At 46.2% G+C, this 22,448-nt stretch overlaps 1 protein-coding gene across 2 annotated transcripts in view; it reads right to left on the bottom strand.

Moving 5' to 3' along the window:
- DPYSL2 (dihydropyrimidinase like 2) overlaps positions 1 to 22,448 on the bottom strand; it is a 115,948-nt gene that overhangs the window by 44,721 nt on the left and 48,779 nt on the right. The window lies entirely within an intron of this gene.

Genomic DNA, 22,448 nt, shown 5'->3' with positions numbered 1-22,448 from the left:
AGACCCAAGTAGGGGACGAAGCAATACATAAGCGAGCAGATCAACCAGCTGGACAAAGAGGTTACTGACAATTTAACCGGAATATGATGAAATGGTGACAGCCGCCATCTTAGCTCTCCAGTCCCCTCATACCTTCTCTTAGCTTTGTCCATCTGAGTCATAAGCTGATCCCCTCAAGGCCGCCTTGTGAGGCCAACAAGCCAAGGCAGCAGCCAGGCACCTGGGCCCCAAGTGCACAGAGCACAGCTGTGCTTTCTCTCAGCTCCGTGAACGCTTACAGACAGATAAGGCACTGAGTAGGAAGTGCCCGCCACACAGCCGCATGATGAAACCACGGCCCGGGGGGAGCAGGTAAGGGAAGCCAGAGGTGAGCATTCCAGCCAGACTCGTTAGAAGCAAAGCCTCCAACTCCAGGTCCATGCAGAATTTCTCCAAGAGATGTTGAAATCATTGACTAACTGTGGAGAGGGCCCTGTTTCCTGTAATTAGACAGGCACGCTGAGTCTCCGTCTGGAGAAAAGCCAACTTTACGGCCCCTCAAATCCATGCATCGGTGGTGGGAGAAACACAGAGAGTGCCTCAGGCTCATGTTTGGATCCTGGAATTCCTCTAAGCCATCTGAACTCCTGAGGATTCTCACATACAGGGACTGCACAGGCCTGCGAGCTGGCTGACTCTCAAATGCCCTGATCAGACAACGGGGCTTCAACTCCACCCATCAAATATGCTCGTGTTTGTGAACGTTAGAGTAGGGACTCGCCGGTACTCCAGTGGTTGGGAGTCTGCCTGTCAGTGCAGGGGACATGAGTTCGATCCCTGGTTCGGGAAGATCCCATACCACAACTACTGAGCCTGTGCTCTAGAGCCCATGCTCCGCAACAAAAAAAGCCACGTGATGAGAAGCCCACGCACTGCAACTAGAGAAATTCCAACAAAAATTAATTTCACAGCCAAAAATTAATGTTAGATTAAAAATTAATCTAAAAAAGTTAGAGCACCAGTTGGCAGCCTGAGCTGGTACCCAGCTCTGCCATCCACTTGCTGTACAACTCTGAATCCTTCACCTTCTCTAGGCCTCAGTTTTCCTATCTGTTAAATGGGGGTAACAGCATCCCCTTGCAGGGTTGTTAGCAACTGGTGTTTATAAAGGGCTTATCCCAGTGTCTGGCAGAGTAGGTCTTACACAACCATTTGGAAAATAAATTGAAAGTAAAATAGGAATGTCTTGAGCCTGTAAGACTGCTTGACCTAATTCCTGGCATGAAGTCAGTCTTCTCCACGCGCTCAATTGGGCTTTGACATAGAATGTGAAGGGGTTGGGGCTTGGGCACTGTGGGGGCACAGAACCCTCCAGCGCTGCTGTGGGCTGGGTGGCAGGGACAGGGCTCAGGGCAGGGGTGCGGGGGGTGGTTACAGGCTCAGGTCGAGGACCCATGAGGGGTAACAATGTAGGAAGGGAGCAGATAAAGACATTATTGAGAGAAGGCCAGAGGCTCCCAGTGCCAGGAGAGAGGCCTAGGACTTTGAGGTATTCATCCAGCCAAACAGTCTCCAGCATAAAACTGAGTAAGACAAAAACAAGCAAAACAAATCTGCCCTGTTTACACAGCAAGTAGGCACGGGTCATAAAATAAAAGATAGTGACTGCTAAAGCAGGAAGGCTCATAGAGACCCTCTGTCAACAGGCATAAATATAGACTCTCCACCACCCCACCCCCCGACCAGGGAACCACCCCCCCACCCTCTTTCTGACCCCAGGACACCATGATGGAAACAATCTTCCTGTCCAGTGGAAAGTCTTAAGCCTGAAGAAATGCATCTATTTGGATTGTGAAGAATTGGCCAAGCAGGGCAGAGAACACAAACTAATCATCATGAAGAAAGTCCACGTAATTCCAATCACAAGCAAAGAGACCTGATCTTACCCTGGAAACATCACTGCAGTGCGAATCTCCGGCAGGCTTTCTGAATATTGAGACTGTTTATATTTTCAAACCCTCCCCCCGCACCCCCCAGGGATACGGTAACTCCAGGCTGCGATGGATGACCTGGTTTTCCCCTTTCCCTCTCCAGGCAGGGAGAAGGAGGTGAGTTTCCTAAATGCTGGAAGCACTGGCAGCCCCAGGATCTGCAGATTTCCTGAGCAGATCCTCCCCTTCCATCAGCACCCTTCACCAGACACAAGGCCCCTGCTACCAAGATGACGACCAAAAGGTATGTGTGTGCATGAGTGTGTGTATATTCGTGTATGCATGTGCATGTGTGCACACACGTGTGTATGCCTGCTTGTGTATGTGTGTGTGTGCACCTATGCATGTGTGCCTGCTTCTCTATGTGTGTGCACATATGTGTGTGTGTGCACATATGTGTGTGTGCCTACAGGCCTGTGATGGAGGCAGAAGGGTAGGAGGCGAGCTCCCTACTCTACTTCCTGTAGCCTCCAGGCTGCTTTAAGAAAATGGAAGAGACTTCCCAGTTGTTTTTTTTTCACTTTTAATTGGAGGATAATTGCTTTACAATGTTGTGTTGGTTTCTGCCATACATCAAAGTGAATCAGCCATTAAGTATACATATGTCCACTTCCTCTTGAACCTACCTCCCACCACCATCCCCCACCCCTCTAGGTCATCACAGAGCATGGGGTTGAGTTCCCTGTGTTACACAGCAGCTTCCCACTAGCTAGCTATTTTACATAGAGCAGTGTATATATTTCAGTGCTTCTCTCTCAATTCATCCCACCCTCTCCATCCTCTGCTGTGTCCAAAAGTCTGTTCTCTACATCTGCGTTCTCTAGTCTTGCCCTGCAAAGAGACTTCCCAGTTTTCACCACAAAGTCTGCCATAAATAAATTCCAGACTACAAACAAATGATGAAAAGCATGCAGGAAACTAATGAGGGACGGGGACCCTAGGGGCTGAGGGGGAGACAACTAAAAGGGACCCCGTGTGGGGCTGGGTCAGACTCAGCTCTCAGGAGCTCCACCTCAAAGAGGGGGTAGCCACTGGCCGTGTCGGGCCAAGATGAGGTGGCGGGGGAAACATGTGAGTAATGACACTTCCTCTGTTTGTCTCAGCCTTTGGTTGCCTGGGACTACGCGACCACAGATTCGGGACGGGCCTGCCAAAAATAAGAGATTACAGGGCTGTGCGGAACATCACGAAAAAATAAAAGTCACACCACAAGGCTTTCACGTGCAAAGACTGCATCTGTCTGTTTTCCTTCCTGCTGGATCCTTGTGGGGAAGGGAACCCGACCAGAAACTCAAGGATTTACAGCTTCCTAATGAAACACACAGAACAACATACGTAATGTGAAGAGCTGTATCGAAACGCTCCGGCCCAAGGTCACTGTCAATAACAGGAAAGGATAGCAAGCCCCTTCATCAAACAGGGTCACATTTACACTCCTATCAAAGGAGATAATCAAACACACCCTAGGATCTAGTGACAGTCATCTTTCTCTGAAAATACAGGCCACAGTAGAGTGAGGGTCACACCTACTGTAATTCAGGACATCACATGTGGATACCCACCAAATAACATAATAAGGACGAGAGCACCTAGTTCAAACAAGAACTGTTGTAAACACAGGGCTGTAATTAGCAACCGAACAATTCCTCCCTTGTACAAAGCTCGTACAAAGAAGGGCACGGCAACCCACTCCAGTATTCTTGCCCGGAGAATCCCATGGACAGAGGAGCCTAGTGAGCTACAATCCATGGGGTCGCAGAGGGTCAGACACGACTGAGCGACTAACACACTTGTACAAAGCTGCTGTGACAACTCGCTGTGTATAATAAAGAAAACAGTGGCAACCAGGCTGGAGTTCAACCCAGAAACAAAAGCACGGGGGATCCATGCTCTATTCTGTTTATTCCAACGTTGCACAATTCTCTTTGCATCCCCTCCAAATAAAGGCGGCCAGGGAAGGAAGAGTTGGTGATGTCATGTGTTGACTGGGATCTATCTAGAGCCAGCATAATTGACGGGTGTTTTCCTCCTAGGAATCTGGACTGGATTCAAAAACATAGCATAACATCTCTGCAGCCGGAACCACGGCCCTTGTACCATGATGTGCTGCCCATCTCGGGCTGAGGGCTGGCAATTCAATGGGTCTTTTTTCTTCTTGTTGACTAAGAAGACTCTGACTAGCAGCCAGTGTATCTGGACAACAAGATCTAAGCTGGATAAGGGACCCAGCTGTTCAGGGAGCTTCCATGACACTTATATAACTGTGTGGATGGTGGAGAGTTTAGGCACTATACAAACACCCCTGCGTGACTATACATAAATTTAAGCACTTCCTCACATTCTATTTTCTTCCTTCCCAGAAATGACAAGGGTAAGAGACAGCAACCCAGATGAAAATGATAACTTCAAGGGAATTTGCTTCTTATAAAATTCCTTTAAGTGTGAAAGCACTTACATGCCAAAAAAATTGAAGGAAAAATTTTATTATTCCATCATTCAAAGAAAATCACTATCAATATGCTGATGTATGCCTATGCAATCTTTTTTCCTACCCACTATACATACATATATATTCTTTATGAAAATAGCATAATTTTATGGTTTAATAAAGCTTCAATAAAGCTTTTCTCTAAAAAAAGGTAAAATCAAATTGGACACGTGATCAAGCCCTGCTTTTTTCCATCAATACACTGTGAACATATTCATATTAATAAATATTTTCTATAATGTTTTTTATGACTCCATACCATTTTGTTCTAGAAGTAGTCATAATTTACTTAATCAATCACTTATTTTGGCCACTTAGGTCGTTTCTAACTTTTTCTCACCATTGCAGTGAACATCCTTATGATTAAATGTTTGCAGATTATCCTGGATCAAGGGGTATGAATATTTTTTCTTCATGAACTTTTTCTTTTTTAAATTTATTTTTTAATTGAGCATAATTGTTTCATAACAATGTGAATCAGCTATATACATACAAATATTCCCTCCCTCTTGAGCTTCTTTCCCACCCACCCCCCATCCCTCCCATCTAGGTCATCACAGATCACCAAGCTGAGTTCCCTGTGCTATACAGCAGCTTCTCACACTGGGAGAAACATCTGAAAATTTAGTAGACAAAAACTTTAGCTCATTGCTAAGTTAACCTGTATTTCTTTCATTACTCATCCAGATGAATATTTCTGCTTAAGTTTAATAGTAGACTTATTTTTCTTTTGTGAATACCTTGTTCATACCCTTTACCTTCACTATTAAAGCATCTTTCATTACAATGTTATGATTTCATATTTTAAATATTATCAACTCTCTGTCGTATATTGCAAATAAAATTTCCTACTTCTTGTTTTTCTTTTAATCATTTTACTGTGACGGAACTCCAGTGTCACCATCTTTTCTGATTTCTACCTTTGATGAAACACCTTCTACGACCCTTTGATTATATTTTTTTTTTTCTGGTTCTCTTTTGACTTTGTTGTTGAAATTTAACTTTAACTCATTTGGAAGATATTTTGGCATATGATTTGAGGTAAGGAGTTTACTTTTCTTTGTTTTTCAAATAGTTGACTATCTCAGCATAATACTGTAACTATGTTATGATTTCACTATGAGTTAGAAGTGTTATTTTTTTCATACATCAAATACTTAAATACAGTTGGCACTTACAGATTTCCTATTGATGTATGTGTCTCTTCTGGAGCTAGTACCATGCCACCTAAATATCTAGTGGTCTCATCCTTTTCATCATTAAGCTTTTTACAAATTTCTCTTAGTTCTTATTATTTATTGATTCTTCCGCCAGAACTTCAGAGTCTGTCAGGTGTCCAAAAAAAGGAAAAGAAACAACACTTTTTAAAGTTTTGGTTGGAATCACATTGAATTTATAATTAATCTCTAAATAATCTGCTTCTTCAGAGTATTAGGTCTTTCTATTCATTAACATAGCACTTTTTAAATTGATTAAAGTCTTTTCTTGGGTCCAAAACATACAAATGTATTCTAGTAATTCTTGGTTACTTTATATTTTGTGTTGCTATTGTGAATGGGATTTTTAAATTATATTTTCCAATTGGTTCTTTCTGGCATATGGCAAAGCCATTCATTTTTAATAATATATTTCTATACTCAGTCATTTATTAATAAACCTTTTTCTTAGAGCCAATTATCTTCTTCAGTTAATTCCTTTGAGTATTTAAGGTAAACCACCTAACAAATATCAATCATTTGGTTTTTGCTTTCCAACAGTGTTACTTCTTATTTTTCCTGTCACATTACATTGACTAAGACTTCCAGGACAATGTTAAATAACAGTGATAAATAGTGGCATTCTGGCCCCTTACTCATCAGGGTAATATATATATATACCCAGCAAAACTGATATACTTGTAAATTCTAAAGCATTCCACACTATTATTCACCAAATGCCACATGCCTCAATCCACTGACCCATGTCTCTCTTCTAATTGGACACCCCTTCCTCATGCCCACCCCACAATCAGACTCCAGGACAGAATCCTGGCCAGCCTTCAGAGCCTTCATCCAAGTCTTGGACCCATCTGGGAAAGCCTTTCCATAACCATCTCTGGCCCATTTTAAAGATTTCTTCTTCTCTGTTGCCCCTGAACCTTAGTCTAAAAATAATCACATTTTGGGAATTCCCTGGAAGTCCAGTGGTTAAGACTCCACACTTTCATTGCTGAGGTCACAGGTTCGATCCCTGGTTAGAGAGTTAAGATCCCATAAGCCATGCAGTACAGCCAAAAAAATTTTTTTTATTTTTTAAATTAAAATGATCACACTTTATTGTAATCCTTTCTTTGTGGGTCTCCCCAGTAAGCAGCAATAGAACAGAATAGAGCCCATATCTGCAGTCCTAATGGATAGACCAGGACCTACCAAGTAGCCTAATAAAGACCACGAATGTGTGAATGACTTGATGGATGAATGAACAGGGTTTCATAGTGGAGGAAACCACAGAGGTTATACAGAGAAATACTGAAATGGCACTGGGAAGGACCACATCCTTCCGGGCTATCTCTCCCTCCACCCACATCAACGCAGCCCCAGCCACCCAGCACCTCCTCAGTTCACAGGTTTATGAGGTGTTTATCACTATGACATCAGAAGCATCCAGAAAGCGATGATGGAGTCATCTGAGATCCAGCACATGCACTGAAACCATGCCTCACACATGATGACCACAGCAACAAGCCAAGCAGGACAGGAGCTGGCCAGAGATCCAGAGGACCAGGGTCTGAGTTGTCATTCAGCCTCATCTTAGTTGGGTGGATTTGGGCAAGTCACCTAACCTCTCTATTCTGCAATTTCCTCAGAAGCGGGGGTCACTTCCCACCCTCTTGATCAAACCAGTCCATCCTAAAGGAAATCAGTCCTGAATATTCATTGGAAGGACTGATGCTGAAGCTGAAGCTCCAATAATTTGGCCACCTAATGTGAAGAGCTGACTCATTAGAAAAGATCTTGATGCTGGGAAAGATAGAAGGCAGAAGGGGACAACAGAGGATAAGATAGTTGGATGTCATCATCGACTCAATGGACCTAAGTTTGAGCAAACTCCAGGAGATGGTGAAGGACAGGGAAGTCTGGCATGCTGCAGTCCGTGGGGTTGCAAAGAATCAGGCATGAATTAGTGACTAAACAGCAACAATTGATCTTACAGAGGTAGAAAGCAACCCTGAGTAAAGACTGCGAGCAACAGATACAGGATGTGATTAGTTTTATTATGCTGGCCTATGGAAAGGGGAGATGTCCATCTGAGGCAGGCACAGACTAGCCTGGGAGATCTCTGGTCCTCAGCAGAGACCGCCCTGGCCTGGCAGTCTACAGAAGGTGTTAGAGAGAAGGACACTGGAGCAAATAGGCCATGAGGCCTCAGCCAAGTTACCTCCTTGGCACAAGACCTCTTACCTGCCCACCCCACCATAAAGCAAAATAAACACTGTGAAATCATTCAGTCGTGTCAGACTCTTTGCAAGCCAGGGACTGCAGCCACCAGGATCCTCTGTCCAAGGGATTTTCCAGGCAAGGATACCGGAGTGGTTTGCCATTTCCTTCTCCAGGGGATCTTCCCGACCCAGTGATCGAACCTGGGTCTCCTGTACTGCAGTGAGATTCTTCACTGACTAAGCCACCAGGAAGTCCAAGCAGAATAAAGGGTACTCGTAAAAGACAGCAAAACAGGACCCACTCTGGGACCAATGGGACACAGCAGTGCATCTGGAGGGGCAAGAAAGTGGCCATTCCAGCCAGCCAGGGACAGTGAGCCCCAGAGTGAGGATTTCTGGGACTGTCAGGGGTGAGGACAGAAAGCCCTGTTTTTCTGCATGCATGCTTGCTTAGTTGCTCAGTCATGTTCGACTCTTTGCGACCTCATGAAGTGCAGCCCACCAGGCTCTGCAGTATATGAGATTCTCCAGGCAAGAATACTGGAGTGGGTTGCCATGGGCTCCTCCAGGAGATCTTCCCGACCCAGGTATCCAATCCACGTCTCCTGCTGAGCCATCAGGGAAGCCTGTTTATCTGAGACATCCCTAATTTCAATTATTCTTTCTTATCTCTAGGAACATCCTTGTATTTTTCACATCTGATGTCCCCATGCAGAGTTAGGAAAACATACTCAAAACCAAGTTCTCACATCGTGGGTCAAGAAAAGTGTGACTAAAGGCTCATGAACAAGTGGACTGGCTTTATAATAAAGCCTAGAGTCAAAACCACGATGAAATACCACCTCACACCCCTAGAGATGGCTGTAATCCTAAAAAGAAAGCAATAGGCATTGGTGAAGATATGGAGAAATTGGGGTCCTTGAATGCTGTTGGTCAAAATGCAAAATGTCACTTTGGGAAAACAGTTTGACAGTTTCTCAAAAAGTTAAAGACAGAATTACCATGTGACCCAGCAATTCTGCTCCTGAATATAAACCCAAGGGAAAGGAAAATGTATGTCCACATAAAAACTTGCTTACAAGCAATAGTATTCATTCAGAAAAGCCAAAAAGTGGAAACAGCCTTAAATCCAACTAATCAATGGATAAGCAAAATGTAGTATATTCTACGACATATTATTTGTCCATAAGAAGGAATAAGGTACTAATACATTCGACAGCATGCATCAGTCTTGAAGACATCATGCTAAGGGAAAGAAGCCAGACGCAAAAGACCACACACTGTGTGATTCCATTTCTATGAAATGTCCAGAGTAGGCAAATCAGCAGAGAACTTTCTGTTTTAGTTTTTGCTGTGGTCTGGGAAATTACAAGTAACTGCTAATTGATATGGAGCTTCTTTAGGGAATAGTAAAAATGTTCTAAGGGGTTCCCTGGTGGCACAGTAGTAAAGAATCTGCTTGCGACACAGGAGACTCAGGTTCAATCCCTGGGTCAGGGAGATCCTCTGGAGAAGGAAATAGCAACCCGCTCCAGTATTCTTGCCTGGGAAATCCCATTGACAGAGGAGCCTGGTGGGTTATAGTCTATGGGGTCACAAAGAGTCAGACATGACTGAGCAACTAAAGAACAACAATAAAGAATGTTTTGAAATTAGATAGGAGTGAAGTTTGCACAATTCTGTAAATACCCTAAAAAAAAAAAATTTGTACACTTTAAAAGAGTGAATTTTATGGTAAATAAATTTTATATATTTTTAATTTTTAAAGAGCCAATATAGTGTGTGTAAGCCAATACATTTATTCATACATAAATAAGGACAGAATAAGTGAATGAAGCCTAAACTGATGAGACTTCAGTCACTGAACATCTCCTCTTGATGCAATTCCTAAGAAGAAACAAGAAGAATAGACTGCCTTTTTGCAAACTGCCTTAAAGACAAAGAGAATGAAGAAAAGACAGGGCCAAGCCAATCCACGAGAAGGGAAGGTAATCAGGAAAATCACATTTTTTGGCAGAATCATGGATGGAAAAGCTATCAGTTGCTAAAGGACATCTTCAATTGGCAAGGAGACAGCGGAAAGAGAGGATTTACGTCAGAAAGGCAGAAATGTCTCATAGCATGTGACTTCTGGATCCCCTGACTCTATCAGAACAAAAACCCATCCACACAAGCCGAAGGACCCAGAAAATACAGATGAGAGAGAGCCTTCCATCTCCTGACGTGGATGGCAGGGGGTGGCAGAACTCGCCAATAAACAGAACTGAATGCTTTCAGGAAGGAAAGAAATGTGGGTGACGGTAAAGAGGTACCTCTGTAATGCCCAAGGAAATGACATGTCAGAGTTACACTGTCCATTTTAATAGAGTCTCAGTGAAAGAAGAGTAAGAGGGGAGGTGTATAATGAAATGAGAAATGACTGCTAAAGCCAGTTGCCACCAGGAAGCAAAGTTAGCCCTTCAAACATCTCAGGATCCAGGTGTCATGACAAAGGGTTTTGACTGGACTTTCCTGGTGGCCCAGTGACTAAGACTCTGGGCTTCCATTACAGGCGGCCTAGGTTCAATCCCTGGTCAGGATACTAGATCTTTCATGCATCCACAAAGATCCTGCATGTTACAGCAAAGACCCAGTGCAGCCAAATAAATGTTCTTAAAAAAAGTTTTGACTCTCAGGAGCAAAACTGGGCTGCAGGGACTTCCTTGGTGGTCCAATGGTTAAGACTCAACGCAGAGTGCACAGCACGGGTTCGATCCCTGGTCAGGAAACGAGATCACGCACACTGCAATTAAAGATCCCACATGCATCAAGTAAGATCCAGCATAGCCAAAATAAAATTAAATTTTAAAAAACTGGACTGCAGGGCCTACTTCCCTCCTATAGAACCTACCCAAGCCGTGTCACACCCGCCATCTCACAAAATCCTTACAGCAACCCTATTAGGCAAGACAGGCTGATCCCGGCCCTTTGCCGGCCCTTTTGACAACTGACAAAACCAAGACAGAAACATGGGGCAACTTGCCTGAGCTAATAAGCAGAGGGTCAAGACCCGAATTAAGGTCTCTTGATTCCTGGCTCTGTGAAGACGTGTCATCAAGAAGTTGAGGCCTCAAATTCTTTCCATTAGACCTCATGCTTCTCTTTAGAGGATCTCCATAAGGGAAAAATAATGCAGAGAGCAGCAACCCCAAGTCTGAGAAACTGTTTGATCTTCCCTGTTCCTGCTCCTCCTCAAAAAATGCCATGTGCCCGAGGTGTTCCCCAGCCAAACTTGTGAAGGGCTGAGCCTTATGACCCTTGCAAGTGGGGGCCGAGCCAAAGTGATTCAGAGAAATGGGGAGAGATGGGGCCCAGGCAAGGGCGAGGAGACCTTTGAAGCGGCTTGCGTGCCGCCATCTGGCTATGCACAGAGAAGGGTTCCTGGGCTCCAGAAGAGGGATTAAGTTCAGTTGATGAATACACAGCATGAGTCACTCCTTCTGGTTGCTCTCCAAATCCCTCCTGGGACGCAGGGGGACATCTAAGGCATCCATCCTGTGCTTCTGTTGGGAGACCAGAGATGCTCGGCACACCACCATCTCAGTAAGCATCTTCCCCTGCTAGACACAGCCTCCTGCTCAGTGACAGACAGTCATTAGCTGATCACTAGTTCCCCTTCATATCACAGAAAAATGACTTCTACATAAAAGCTGGGTCAAAGGATCTTTCTGTTTCTTGGGGACCAGGCAGCCCAAGGCCCCATCACAAACTGCAGGTGGGCACCGCATCCAGGATGTTTGTGCAGCATCCTGGGCACAGAGCAGCATTGATGAGCACACTCTTTGTTTGGGGGAGGGGCTAGATTTTTGGTTTGTTTTCATTTGTTGGTTTAGCCATGCAGTGTAGCTTGCAGGATCTTAGTTTACTGACTAGGGATTGAACTCACACCCTCCACAATGAAAGCGCAGAGTACTAACCACTGGGAGCTTCCCAGGTGCCACTAGTGGTAAAGAACCCACCTGCCGATGCAGGAGACATAACAGATGCAGGTTCAATCCCTGAGTTGGGAAGATCCCCTGGAGGAGGGTATGGCAACCCACTCCAGTATTCTTGCCTTGAGAATCCCGTGGACAGAGGAGCCTGATTGGCAGGCTACAGTGCATTGGGTCAAAAAAGAGTCAGACACAACTGAAGTGACATGCACTAACCACTGGACCTCCAGAGAATCCCCATGAGCACGCTCTTCGACTGTTCAAAAGCAAGCAATGCTCTTTATTCTGTGGCCCAAGAGTGCCAAGAGCCCAGCCCTAACACGTGCAAGCTCCGTGGCTTTAGGCAAGTCACCTGGCTTCTCTGGACTTCCCATTCTTCATTTACAGCATGAGGATGCATACGTGCATGCTCAGTTGCGTCCGACTCTTTGTGACCCCATGGGCTATAGCCCACCAGGCTCCTTTGTCCACGGGATTTCCCAGGCAGGAATACTGGAGTGGGTTGCCATTTCCTCTTCCAGAGGATCTTCCCAACTCAGGGATCGAAACTGCGTCTCCTGCATGTCCTGCACTGGCATTTGAAATCCTTACCACTGAGCCAGCTGGGAAGCCTCACAGCATGAAGACAAACCCAGCTATTTTCAGAGTCGATGTAAGGATTAGAAATGCTTCGGCCATACCACCCTGAACGCGCCTGATCTCGTCTGATCTCGGAAGCTAAGCAGGGTTGGGCTTGGTTAGGACTTGGATGGGAGACCACCTGGGAATACCAGGTGCTGTAGGCTTAATAAAAAAAAAAAGAAAGAAAAGAAATGCTATGTACAGGGTTCGCACTGGGGCACAGACTCCAATAAACAGTATCCCTTTTCTGTTCCTTCCAAATCATCTCACCTTCTACTGTATCTTGTGCTAAGGATGGAACCATATAGCTCCCTGCAACCTCCTTGCAGGTTGATGCCTGGATCCAGAGAGCAGCCAGTGGGTCACTCCCCTTCAGAGGCATTCAGAGGACATGAGAGCTCCATGCAAGCCCCTTGGAGGAAGAGTGGCGCATATTGGGGTATGGGTGTACCTGGGCAGTCTGCTTTACGTTGTTGTCCTGGCATAACAATTGTTGCTGTTCTGTCGCTCAGTCATGTCCTCAGTCATGTCCGACTCTTTGTGACCTCATGGACTGTAGCTCACCAGGCATAACAATTAGTAGCAGCCTTTTCACTCTCAAATGTGCATCCAATTTGGACAATAACTTAAATGTCCGTTCTATACACAGGGCTGAAGCCCCCATCTAATTGTTGGGATACTCTGTAGGACTTGTATTTAACTCTGAAGCAAAAATTACACTGTCTCCAAAATACAAAGTCCACCCCCCTTCACAGGGCTCAGTGAAATGAAGTGAAGTGAAAGTCACTCAGTTATGTCTCACTCTTTGCAACCCCATGGACCATAGCCCGCCAGGCTCTCAGTCCACGGGATTTTCCAGGCAAGGATACTGGAGCGGGTTGCCATTCCCTTCTCCAGGGGATCTTCCTGACCAAGGGATCGAACCTGGGTCTCCTGCACTGCAGGCAGATTCTTTACTGACTGAGCCACTGGGGAACCCACGAGGGATCCGGGCTCAGAGCGACCTCTAAATTATCTGCAGTCCCTCAGGACATAGTTTCTAACTAAACTCTTTTTTTTGCTTTAACTAGGGATCTGTTCTGCCATTTTTTCCTACCTCCGTGATTTGTGGAGCTAACGAGCCAAAGCAAAAAATAAATAAATGACAATAATAAAGATTCCCAGCTGAATGAAAGAAGCAGAAGTGAATGTCAAAGGAAAAGCGTTGTCTGCCTGGACGGACAACATGGACGGATCTAGAGATTATTATACTAAGTGGAGTAAGCCAGATAGAGAAAGACAAAGATCATATGATTTCACTTATATGTGGAATCTTTTTTTAAAAAAAGATACAAATGAATTAATCTCTAAAACAGACATAGATCCACAGACATGGAAAACCAATTCGTGGTTACCAAAGGGGAAAGCGTGGGTAGAGATAAATTAGGAGTTTCGGTTAATATATACACACTGTTGCTGCTGCTGCTGCTGCTGCTAAGGCGCTTCAGTCGTGTCCGACTCTGTGCGACCCCATTGATGGCAGCCTACCAGGCTCCCCCGTTCCTGGGATTCTCCAGGCAAGAACACTGGAGTAGGTTGCCATTTCCTTCTCCAATGCATGAAAGTGAAAATTGAAAGTGAAGTCACTCAGTCATGTCTGACTCTTAGCGACCCCATGGACTGAAGCCTACCAGGCTTCTCCATCCATGAGATTTTCCAGGCAAGAGTATTGGAGTGGGGTGCCATTGCCTTCTCCAATATACACACTGAGATATATAAAACGGGGCTTTCCTAGTGGCTCAGTGGGTAAAGAATTTGCCTGCCAATGCATTAGACGCAGGAGACAAGGGTTCGATCCCTGGGTTGGGAAGATCCCCTAGAGAAGGAATGGCAACCCACTCCAGTATTCCTGCCTGGGAAATCCCATGGATAGAGCAGTCTGGCGGGCAACAGTTGGGCACAACTGAAGCGACTGAGCATGAAAGCACATATATCAAATAGATAAACCAACAAGGACCTATTGTATAGCATAAGGAATGATACTCAATATTTTATAGTGGCCTATAAGGGAAAGAAATCTGAAAAAGAGTGTGTGTGTGTGTGTGTGTGTGTGTGTGTGTGTGTGTGTGTTTATAGCTGAGTCACTGTGCTGTACACTTGAAACTAACAGGTTTGTAAATCAAGTATATTTCAATAAAATACATTTAAAAAAACACATTTTGTGTTTCTTAAATACATTTTAATACATAAAAAAAAAAAAAAAATACCAGGCACTATCCGTCAGGGCCCAACACTGTCACCTCTGAGAGGTCTGACACAGTCCTTTCATTTGATCCCGCACGAGAGGAACGGGTCCCTGGCCAGTCTGCCAGAGAGAAGCAAGCTCTGAGTCCCACAGGACTCTTATGCCACGCGTCTCTGAGTGTGAGGCCCTCTAAGGCTAAAAGCTCCTTTGCCAAAACAGCCCCTGGAGAAGAATTTGTCACCAGCACTGCCAGAGGACTGACCAGAGGCCATGCACTGGAAGCTCGGCCAGCCTCGAGGCTGTGGGAAGCATGACGCTTGTGCAAGAGAATGCAGACCTCCTTGCACGAATCCACCACAAAAAACGAGGGGTCCAGGCGCTCAACAGCACGATAACAACCCATTATAAAACCAGCCCCATTTGAATTCCTTTTTTGGCTAAAAAGTCAAATCTAGCAAGAGTTATTCACTGGATGAGCCACTTGTTGATGACACTGCTTTGCATCTGTGGGGTCAAATGAGTTGTCAAGAAAATTAAGCCCCAAATTCTTTCAGCAATTATTCAGAGGGCACAAAAAAAAGGAAGAAAGTGAAAAAAAATTTTTTTGTATAAGAAATCATTTTAAAGGGCTTTTTATAGATGATGGTTTCTCCTGCTGTGTTGGAAATATGAATTCCATTAACATGGGGTGAAGATTAAGCTTGAATTTTTTCTGATCCCCCCAAGTGGCAAGAAAGGGAAATAACCCATCTGGAATCAGCTGGTACATGACTGAATCCTTGGATCAAGAGAGATGAACAGTAGTAGAGAGACTGTTGTTCAACAGTTAAGTCGTGTCTGACTCTTTGAGACCCCATGGACTGCAGCACATCAGGCTTCCCTGTCCTTCACTATCTCCCAGAGTTTGCTCTAACTCATGTCCTTTGAATCAGTGATGCCATCCAACCATCTCCTCCTGCCCCATGTCGTCCCCTTCTCCTCCTGCCCTCAATCTTTCCCAGCATCAGGGTCTTTTCCATTGAGTCGGCTCTTCACATCAGGTGGCCAAAGTATTGGAGCTTCAGTTTCAGCATCAGTCCTTCCAATGAATATTCAGGATTGACTTCCTTTAGGATTGACTGATTTGATATCCTTGCTGTCCAAGGGACTCTCAAGAGTCTTCTCCAGCACCACAGTTTGAAGCATCAATTCTTTGGCGCTTAGCTTTCTTTATGGTCCAACTCTCACATCCATACATGACTACTAGAAAAACCATAGCTTTGACCTTATGGAGCTTTGTTGGCAAAGTAATGTCTCTGCTTTTTAAAATTCTGTCTAGTTTTGTCATCGCTTTTCTTCTAAGGAGCAAATGTCTTTGAATTTCATGGTTGCAGTCACCCTCTGCAGTGATTTTGGGCCCAAGAAGATAAAATCTGCCACTGTTTCCACTTTTTCCCCATCTATTTGACATGTGATGGAACTGGATGTCATGATCTTGTTTTTTGAATGTTGAGATGTCAGATTAGATAGATGGATTAAACAGATGATATTGATTTATATAGATAAGAAACAGCTAGAAATATGAACTAGATGTATAGGAAAAACGACAAATGATGATAGCTGAGATGCCACGCCATCTGTCTCTCAGTCATGTCTGCCTCTTTGCAACCCAATGGACTGTAGCCCACCAGGCTCTTCTGTCCAAGGGATTCTCCAGGCAAGAATACTAGTGTGGGTTGCCATTTCCTTCTCCAGAGGATCTTTCTGACCCAGGGACCAAACGCATGTCTCCTGCATTGGCAGGCAGATTTTTTACCACTGAACCACCTGGGAAGCCCCAGTTGGTATTGATATTTAGATAGAGAATAGAGATGCTGGCTAAATCATAGATTAAATAGGTAGAAAGATCCATTGAACATTGATCCACTGATTCACACAAGTGCCAAAAGTGTCACAATAATCATTTACAGCACAGTCTCACTTACCTTGCATATAACCCTAAGAAATAGGAATTTATTATCTCCATCTTATAGACATGGAAATTGCCATCTAGAAATATACTGAGTGAGTGAAAGTCACTCAGTTGCCTCTGTGTCTGACTCTTCCCAACCCCATGGACTGTAGCCCACCAGGCTCCTCTGTCCATGGAATTCCCCAGGCAAGAATACCGGAATGGGTAGCTATTCCTTTCTCCAGGAGATCTTCCTGACTCAGAGATCGAACTCAGGTCTCCTGCATTGCACGCAGATTCTTTACCTTCTGAGCCACCAGGAAAGCCATAGAAATTATGAGATCACACTCAAACAGAAAGTACTAGAAAGGGAAAATTAAACTTTGGGCTTCTGATTGCTGGACCTCTCCCTGCCCTGCCTGCCCTGTTCTTTGCAATTTCACCCTCTGCAACATGCTCCAGTTTCTCCCAGCTGAGAGAAAGAGAGAGAGGAGCTGAGACAGACCGTATGAATGCTTGCCTTAAAAATCTCTGAATCTATGTTATTACCAGGCCCCTTTGATTTTTCTCTCACAGGCTCTCCACAGGGAAGGATTCCAGGTCTGACCTATCATTAGAGGGAGATTAGGTCATAAACACTATTGACTCAACCTAAAGACAGTAGGGTTTCCTCAGGAAAACCAGCACAGCAGGTGGTCCACAGGGCTGGGCCTGCCAGTCCATATCCCACCTACACTCTGCCTTCAGCATCCCCTCTCATCCCACGCTGTACCATCTATCATCTCTCACCCACCCTGACTCCAAGTCATGTGCATGAGTATTAAGTCACTTCAGTCATGTCTGATTCTGTGCGATCCTAGGAACTGCAGACTGCCAGATCCTCTGTCCATAGGATTCTGCAAAGTCCTACCAGCGCCCTACTAGGCACCAGCTAAACAGAACCTTCCAGGACACCAAGGACAGCACCCGAAGGAGGAGACCCTTTTCAGTGACCTGAGCTCAGCCCCATCCCGTTTCCTAAGTTTCTGAAGGGCATCCAGTTACAGGATCCACCCACTCCAGGTCACACCACTGGAATCCCTCTCCTTTGGCAAAGAGGCCAGGTTAAAGCAGAGAACTGAGGGCAGAAGGCACCTCTAGCTTTTAAGAAACCTTGGCAGATCTTCATTAAGTTTCAACAGAAATCCAACGGCTGGACTAGGCACCTGGATTTGGCTCTTAAGCCTGGCCACCACTGGAAGCTTTAAAACTACCAACCTACCTACTTAGAGGGCTTTCCTGGTGGTTCAGTGGTAAAGAATCCACCTGCAATGCAGGAGACCCAGGTTTGATCTCTGGGTCAGGAAGATCCCCTGGAGAAGGAAATGGCAACCCACAACAGTATTCTTGCCTGGAAAAATCCCTTGGGAGGAGGAGCCTGGTGGGCTGCAGTCCACAGGGGCGCACAGAGTTGGACATGACTTAGCGACTAAACCACCACCACCACCTACCTAGCACAGTCAAATCAGAAGTTCTGGTCTCTGGGCTTTGGGAAAACTCCCCAGGGGATTCCAGTGTGCAGCCGAGGTTTGCAACTGGCTCATCGCAGAATTTCCCTTCAGAGAATAGTCAGCCTCAGCCACAGGGACCCCACCCCCGCAGCATCCTCCCTATCATTAGGGGAACATTTAGTCACATTCAAAGAGCGCTGGCTCCCATAGGGGTTAACCAGAAAGAACTCTAATTTCTACTCACTGTCATTCCCCTGGGTCATTACCATGGCAGTTCAGACAGACTAAAAGCAAGGAATTTGGGTAAATGGCTTCACCAACAGCAGCCAGTTGAAGGCAGAGCCCTCAAAGCCCCGGGAAAATAATCATTTCCCGAGAAGAAACAGGGAAGTCTTTTCAAACAGGAGAAAGGGGAAAGCCAGGAAAAGGGCCCCCAGTGGAGTGATCAGGGACCAAAGCAATGGATGGCAGGTAGAAAAAGGCAGACCCTTCTGCCTATGACAGTCATTTATCCCTTTAAGACACTGTGTACCATTAATCGTTTAAAGAAGGACAGAATGTTCACCTATTATGAAAAGACACTCTGATGAAAAGCACAGCAGTCCGGGGCCAATCTGGGCAGGGAGATGAAACAGCTGCTCTGTCCTAGTTCCTGTCTTCAACAGGAGGTACCTTCAAGAAAACCACTGAGAACGTACCTCATGGTAGTTTTCCTAAGTGACTAAGTGGATATGTCCCGTCTTATTAATCACTTCTGACTTCTCCCCTACAACTCAGCACTGAGGCTGTCCAGGGACCAGTCACATTGCCAGGCTTTGGAGAGAAGGTAAGCAGGCAGGGTGGGGGGAGTGGTGGAATGCAGGGGGGTGGTTTCCAACTGTGCTTCCCCAAGCCCTAGGATTTCCCAGAGGCAGAGGAGGTGCCAAGACAGAGGGGAAGGAAGGAGTGGAAGAGGATCTGGGCTCTCCCATGGCCCACCAGTGAGCAACAGCTGCTCTCTTTCATCAGTCTCACTTGGAGGGGCTCCCATGTCAGATTTCACATAAGAGGAGAACAATGCTAAAGATCCCAAGAGAAGAAGGAGCCATGGGGTCAAGGCTTTGGTCCAGACTCATGCTGCTGTTTATCAGGCAGCCAGCATGGGCAGCTCCCATGGATGCTGCGGGTCATATAGTAATGGATAGCGCCAGATCCATGCACTCTAGAAATCTCTGCCCAGCTCACTCAGCCAGCACAGGGAACAAGGGTCTCCTTGGACACATATGTGTCAGGCAGGCTCTTACCTAGCCATGCAGAACCCTGAGCCCATGCAATGCTGACTGTCGGAAGCCTGTCCCTCTCATCAAAGTTCAGGAAGACCTTGCTGAAGTCGATCACGGGCATATTCCCAACCACACCCCCTAGTTCTAGCTGTCACTCTGGGCAACAAGACTAACAGGACATTCCCAACCATCAGGATATCCTGCTTCATGGAAAGTCAGAGAATAGGCTCTAGGAGCAAGCAGTAATGAGACTCTGCACCCTCTGTGTACAGGAGTTAGACCTGATCACATAGGATGGAGATGCCTTCTTAAGAGATGAATGTCACCCTTCTGTGGCCTGGGATGACTCCTAAAGCTGTAACTGCCAGCTCTCAGGGCCAGAGGCCAGGCAACACACCCTGAATAGGTTAGGGTAAATGCCACAAGGTCCATGAAATAGGGTCTAGGGACCCAAACAGAACTGTCTCTGCTTCCAAAAGGGCCTCCGTGTGTGTGCTCAGTTGTATCTAACTCTTTGTGATCCTATGGACTGCAGCCCACCAGGCTCATCTGTCCATGGGATTTTCCAGGCAAGAACACTGTAGTGGGTTGCCATTTCCTTTTCCAGGGGATCTTCCTGACGCAGGGATAGAACCCAGGCCTCCTGCATTGCAGGCAGATTCTTTACCGTCTGAGCCACCAGAGAATGCTTGTATGTTAAAGTGCAATTATTTTGGATACACTGTTGTTGTTCAGTCGAACAGTTGTGTCCAACTCTTTGTGACCCGGAAGACTGTAGCCTGCCAGGCTCCTCTGTCCATGGGATTTCCCAGGCAAGAATACCAAAGTGGGTTGCCATTTTCTTCTCCAGGGGATCTTCCCAACCCAGGGATCAAACTCATGTCTCCTGCATCTCCTGCTCTGGTAGGCGGATTCTTAACCACTGAGCCACCTGGTAAACTCCCAGAAGGTGCTAACAGACTTCTAAATCCCAGTGGGCTATGAGCTCAACTCATGAATGGCCTCCTTCATGAGAACAGCATCTATGGATGTGTGTGCTAGCCCTTCAGGAAGTGGGGGTTACATTCCAGAAGGCTTCATCTTTTTCACTCTCTTCCTCTGCTCTGCTTGGCACCAGGTATTAGGTTGTCAGGCCAAAATATCCCAGGGAGTGCATGATTTCTTCCAGTTCCAGCCATTTGTGGCCAAGATTTGCACAGTGACACTTGAGCTGGCCCCATTCTGTGGCGTCAGCTTGCAGAAGGCACTCATGTCCATAGGTGAAACGTACACTTTCACCCACGTGGGGCTTGGGGGAATGCGAGGCGGAGCAGACAGAAAAGAGCCCACGCCCACAACCCATCAGATAATGTGGCTTTCTAACTGCCAGCCCACAGGCAGATGTTGTGGGGACAACTCAGGTCCGGGACCCAGAGACTTTCGTCTGATGTGGTTGGGTTTTCCTGTAAGCACTTTCTAACCCAAGTCAAATGAAATGATGCAAAGGGAATAATCAAAGTATGGATTACAGACGCATTCATATTCCAGTGTATGTTTGTGTTCGAACATGGACCCATCAGAGGCAGGGAGCAAACCCAAGCGCCACGTGGATGAAGAAATGACAAGCAGTGGATGTGCCCCAGGGATGCTCCGAGCCTCACCTGTCCAGGAAGGCCCTTCACCTTGACGTAGGCCTTCTGCCTCCACCAGCACGGCTCTCTAGGAAGAGCTAGATAAGCCAAGGAGCTTCAGAGATGACTGCTGAGTCCTCTGTGGTGCTCAGGGACCACCCTGTGCACTCAGAGAGCAAGCTCCCTCATGAGAGGACCGGCATCCCCACTTCCTTCCAAAAGATGGAAGGAGCACTCCCCATTCATGACCTCAGGCTGATGCTCAGGCTCTGGGTTTTCCCCTCCCACTTCCCTTCCCCAACCATTCCAACAGTTGATCAGACCGCAGTGGCCAGGGATCAGTGAACATTGTTAACACCAGATGCGTAAACCCTCCTCCCCACCCCCAGGATTCTCGGTCCACTGGCATGACACTCAGATGAAGCAGGAAACCAAGTCCCATGAGCAAACAAGCTCATCCCACCATTCATTCATTCATTCAGCCATGCGTCATTGGAACAAGTGTCTCAGGGGTAAGACACTGCTGGGGGCGGGGGGAGGCGGGGGATGAAGATGAAAGAGACAGGGCCTCCCTGGTGGTCCAGTGGTTTGGACTCCACTTGCCAATACAGGGAACACAGATTCCATCTCTGGTCCAGGAAGATCCTACATGCCGCAGAACAACTAAGCTGATGTGCCACAACTACTAAGCCTGTGCTCCAGAGCCGAGAGATGCAACAAGAGAAGCAACCACAATGAGAAGCCTGTGTGCAGCAACAAAGACGCAGAGGGGCCAAAAATAATTTAATTTACTAATTTTTATAAAGACAAAAGAGGCAGAGGAGCCATGATCAAACCGTAACACAGGACAAACGTCCTGAGGGCTAAGGCAAGATCCTTAGCCATCTAGAGTCTGCAGATCTGGCATGGGCCTCCAAGAGCCCAACTTTCCAACAGCTCCCCAAGCGGACAATCACCAGATTCAAACACAGATTCACAGGTCCCCTCAGACCCTCCAGGTCAAGAGGCTGAGTAGGGCTCAGGAAGCTGAATGTTTTAAGAGGCACCCCAGTCACATCAGGGAACCTCGTCTGCTGACCACACTTAGAGAAGCCCCGCTCCCACCAAATGGTCAGGTCGGTCCTCCTGCAGTCAGAGCCTCTTTCCTCTGGTTCTGTAGAGAATAGAGATCCAGAGGGTGTCTCTGTGGAGACGGGAGGTTTCTGGGACCTGATGTGAGATGGAACAATAATAACCACCACAGCTGAGTGCTAACTGAGGGCCGGGTCCTATTCTGTCGATCTCTGTGACAACTATGCCCATTTTGCAGATGAGGCTTAAAGCAGAGGTCACACAGGTAGCAGGTGGTGGAGCCACAGTTGCAGGTATGCACTCCCATACCTGTAACCTGCACTGGTGAATGGGTGAGTGTCCTGCCCTCTGGCCTCGGTCTTCCCCTCTATAAAAAAGAGATAACTGTTCTTG

Source organism: Capra hircus, chromosome 8 (assembly GCF_001704415.2).
Source record: "Capra hircus breed San Clemente chromosome 8, ASM170441v1, whole genome shotgun sequence".
Taxonomy (NCBI): Eukaryota; Metazoa; Chordata; class Mammalia; order Artiodactyla; family Bovidae; genus Capra; species Capra hircus.
Note: the sequence above shows the minus strand (reverse complement) of the source record. Positions and strands in the feature narration are given on the sequence as shown.